We start from the raw sequence: 5,000 nt of genomic DNA, 5'->3' as shown, positions 1-5,000 counted from the left end.
AGCTAAGCCATCCTTAAACTGGAAGTCCAACAATGGCTTCGCTGGCAGAAATTTCGTAATCTCTTATGACATTAAAATGTAAAATTACTCCCCTTAGCATGAATTGGAAAATACTCTTATTCTTACAACCATACCAAGGCAACAATAAGCCCTGCCAACTGTGTACTAATGAATCTTACATTCTCACATTTAAGAAACAAATTCTGAGAGCGAAACTCTGGACCAGTCTCTTCATGCAAGCACAAAACGTTAAACACACTAAAACATTTCAAACCCATAGCTTTTTTTCAGCTGCGATATGGAAAGGGTTAGACCAGGGGTCACCAAATTTTTTCGAACATCGACCCCCTTTATGCACTTCACCTTCCGCATCTACCACCCGCCTCATATAAAATATCTTAATACCCTACCTTACCGTACCATAGCTAAAATATACATGTACGACAAATTAAGCAATTCTATTGAGGATGACACACTTTTTACATTTAAAACTATGTGTACGAGTATACATTATTAAACTTTCAATTTTTATGAAATTGTTTTCATGGTTAGAAAATGTGAAAAACGCATCATATTTGCTGGAATATCTTTTATCGAAAGTGACAACATCAATGTGAAGGAGGGGCATGGCGCTGACTCAGTGTCTCAAGCAGTTCATATGAGTGAGCTGGTCTTTCGCACGCCGACCCCCATTTGACCCCTTGGCTCTCATCGACTCCCTTTAATTCCTTACCGACCCCTAGGGGGTCCATTGGACCCGCTTTGGTGATCCCCGGGTTACAACGACTGATCATACCACATAGGCTGTCGCACGGGTTAATAAGAGATGCATTCGGATCATATGGCTTGGAAACTATATTGCAATACCCGTTTGAAATCTATATTGCAATACCTACCCAATGACTGCACAACCAGTAATAAAACTGCAAATTGTTCTGGGAGGCATGCGGTGGAAGCATAAAGTTTGTGTGTCTCTATATCCCGAAACGGGTCAAAAATGGGAGACCGAGTTATAGACAAAGAGCGAGATGGTTGGATAATACACAAAGCCTCAGTTGGTCATGCCTCTGGAATCCAGCCTGATTGTGTATAATGACTGTTGCTTCTATTAGGACCTTATGGAGAAGGTACCTGAGAACTCTACCCCACAAGACCCTCCCAGAAGTAGTGGGAGTCGAAAATAGATGGACGAGGGGGAACAAATCGCTGAATAGGACTCAAATTTGTTTCCTCCTGTTCAAACTAAAGGGGCGCGAGGTAATGTCTAAAGTCTTCCACGGAGCCTGTGTATTGTTTTACAGAGAAAGAAGTGTGTGCAATAAGCAGGATTATTCTGATCCTACCTATTTCACTTCAGCAGTACAGAAGCATAAGAGATCTAAAGACTACTCTTCAAGCATTCCTGGATCATAAAATGTTTGGTCAACTGAGAATTGACAGCTTAAGTGTCAGTGAAATTCGCAAATGTATGGAAGCAATGAACAAATGGAGGAAATAGAGAAAAATTTTGATGAGAACCGTTGAAATCGTATGTTGTTAAATCCAGTTGCTTAGCCAACAGAAATTATTACAAATAATTCTTTGATGGAGATAGACTCACTATAGCTTAATAGTTAAGAAGCTCTCCTCGGAACCACGAGTTTTGGGGTTTGAAGGCTGCAAGTCTTTAAATCCATGAAGTCTGTCGCACTGGAATTGTTACAACATGGAAGTCATTATTCTCGCAATAATACATACCATAATCTTTGCTTTATAGCACAATTGCAAACAGCACACAACATCTGTATAAACATTTTGTTTATATCGCATATTATATACATCGCACATATAACTTTATTTTTAACTTCTACTTCTTTTAGTCATTAGACTACGGCCATGCTTGGGCACTGCCTTGAAGAATTTTAGTCGAACGAATCGACCACAACACTTTTCTTTTTATGCCTTGTACCTATTCTATCGGTCTTTTTTGCTGAACTGTTAAGTTACAGCGACTTAAATACACCAACACCGTTTGTCAACCGGGTTTTTTTTAAAGTTTCTGCCTACCAAATCCACTCATAATGCCTTGGTCAGCTCAGGACTATAGAAGAAGACACTTGCCCTAGGTGTCATGCAGTAGAACTGAACCAGGAACCATATGGTTGGAAAACAAACTTCTTATTATACAACCACGTCATATATGCGCGCGCGTGCGTGCGTGCGTATCTGAGTCTATGTATGTATATATGCATGCATGCATGTATGTATGTATATATGTATGTATGTATGTATGTATGTATGTATTATTCTATTAGGTAGATAGGTAACTAGGCCTATCTTGAGCCTTAGGATTCATCAGGCCGACAACCCAGTTCCCATCGTGGATACGTGACTAGAATAGCTATATTCTCCTCGAATGAGACCCCGGGGCATCGCAGGGTAACTCATTTACAACGTGACATAAAGTATTTCGATCAAGAATACAACACACTGCACAGCCCAGGAATCGAAGCCACGATGTCACGGTGGATGCACAAAGACTGTGTTCTCCCAGGTTCCTGAAGCGAGTCCAAGAGACCCGGGAGTAGACCAAGAGCGGGATGGTTGGATAATATCCAAAGTCTTAATTGTTTACACTTGAGAATCCAGCCTGACTGTTGCTTCTTAAAGGACTCTATGTAGAAGATGCCTGAGGAGTCTACTCTCAAGAACTTCCTAGGAATACTGGGCGTCGGAATTGGATGGGTAGGTGGAACCAATCACAGAGCGGTAGCTGGGATACAATTTTGTCCATTTATGAAGAGGACTCAACTTGTTTCCTCTTGTTTCAAACTAAAGGGATGCGAGGGACTGCCTGATTTTTTCTGCGGAGCCTAAGCATTGTTTTCCAGAGAAAGATGTGTGTGGAACAACCAACGGCAGGAGACCGAAGGATAGACAAAGAGCGAGATGATTGGATAATATCCAAGGCCTCAGTTGGTCATGCTTCAGGATCCTGTATGATTGTGTACAACGACTGTTGCTTCTGCTAAAACCTTATGGAGGAGGTACCTGAGAACTCTACCCCACAAAACCCTCCCAGAAGTAGTGGGAGTCGAAAATGGATGGATGGGTGAAACAATCACAGAATAGGACTCAAGTTGTTGCCTTCTGTTCAAACTAAAGGGACGCGAGGTAATGTCTAAAGTTTTCTACGGAGCCTGTGTATTGTTTTACAGAGAAAGAAGTGTGTGCAATAAGCAGGATTATTCTGATCCTACCTATTTCACTTCAGCAGTACAAAAGCATAAGAGATCTAAAGACTACTCTTCAAGCATTCCTGGATCATAAAATGTTTGGTCAACTGAGAATTGACAGCTTAAGTGTCAGTGAAATTCGCAAATGTATGGAAGCAATGAACAAATGGAGGAAATAGAGAAACATTTTGACGAGAACCGTTGAAACCGTTAATTTCGCTTCGATGTTGGTCACCCAATAGAAGTTATTTTACATAGAATTACTTGATTTAGGTTGACATACTATAACTAGATGGACAAGAATTTCGCCTTGAATCCGCAAGGTTCCGGATTCGATCCCACTTGGCATCTTTCAGTCAACGGGCTGCGGTCATGCTGGGACACCACATTGAAGGGTTCAGTCGAACAAATCGACCCCTGCACTTTTTTAAAGCCTGGTCCTTATTGCACCGGTTTCTTTTTTGCCGAACCTCTAGGAAACAGAGACGGAAGCCATGAAACACCCGTTGTCAAGAAGGACAAACATAAACACACACATATTTGTCCTATGTACGACATTAAACTGCATCCAGTTAGAGAGTTCCGGAGTTGTGTGGAGAGTGGAGCCACCCCTTATCATTACTTCCTAATCCATTCTGACCTGGAATGGTTGTACCTGTCAGCTTTCCAGATTTGCAAGTAGTAGTGGAGGGTCCTGTTGTTTTTCCACGGAAAGGCAGCTCTTATAATTTACATCATAAGAATCAAGAAGCTTTGAGAAAAAGTGAAATAATTCGTTTTTAATGACTGAACTGGAAGTGACTAATCCTATAATCCTATAAATATTCAGTCAAAAACCCCAATATTTAAACGCTATTATGAAAATATATATATAGGCTGTGTGGTAAGTAGCTTGCTTACCAGCCACATGGTCCCGGGTTCAGTCCCACTGCGTGGCATCTTGGGCAAGTGCCTTCTACTATAGCCTCGGGCCGACCAAAGCCTTGTGAGTGGATTTGGTAGACGGAAACTGAAAGAAGCCCGTCGTATATGTGTATATATATGTGTATGTGTGTGTGTGTTTGTATGTCTGTGTTTGCCCCCCCCCCCCCCAACATCGCTTGACAACCGATGCTGGTATGTTTATGTCCCCGTAACTTAGCGGTTCGGCAAAAGAGACCGATAGAATAAGTACTAGGCTTCCAAAGAATAAGTCCTGGGGTCGATTTCTTCGACTAAAGGCGGTGCTCCAGCATGGCCGCAGTCAAAAGACTGAAACAAGTAAAAAAAAAAGAGTAAAAGATATATATATATATATATATATATATATATATATGAATTATAAATTTGCACGAAGCGTGATGATGCTTAACAAGCATCTACCTGCTAGAAATAAGAGCTAAGTCTTGAATTAATCCACCGTAGCGCACCAATATAACAGAGAAAAACAGTATGCGAGGAAAATAGAAAGAATTAAAACATTTAACAGCACAAATAAAAATATTATGCAATTATGCAATTAAGACTTAGCTCTTATTTCTAGCAGGTAGATGCTTGTTAAGCATCATTACGCTTCGTGCAAATTTATAATTCATAGCTCCTTAAAGCTATTATAACTGCGATCTACCTATGTCACTACTGGTGATATCACCAAATTTAGAATTTATCCACAGATGATATGAACAGTAGTGACATCTAACTTCAAATCTCAGTGTTTGAATGTTTCATTTATAAATTTTGATATATATATATATATATATATATATATATATATTAAATGAAATGAGGCAACAAAGTCAAGTCTGT

This window comes from Octopus bimaculoides, chromosome 27 (genome assembly GCF_046866305.1).
Source record: "Octopus bimaculoides isolate indiv1 chromosome 27, ASM4686630v1, whole genome shotgun sequence".
In the NCBI taxonomy this organism is placed as follows: Eukaryota; Metazoa; Mollusca; class Cephalopoda; order Octopoda; family Octopodidae; genus Octopus; species Octopus bimaculoides.
The sequence above is the reverse complement of the archived record's forward strand: the minus strand, read 5'-3'. Positions refer to the sequence as shown.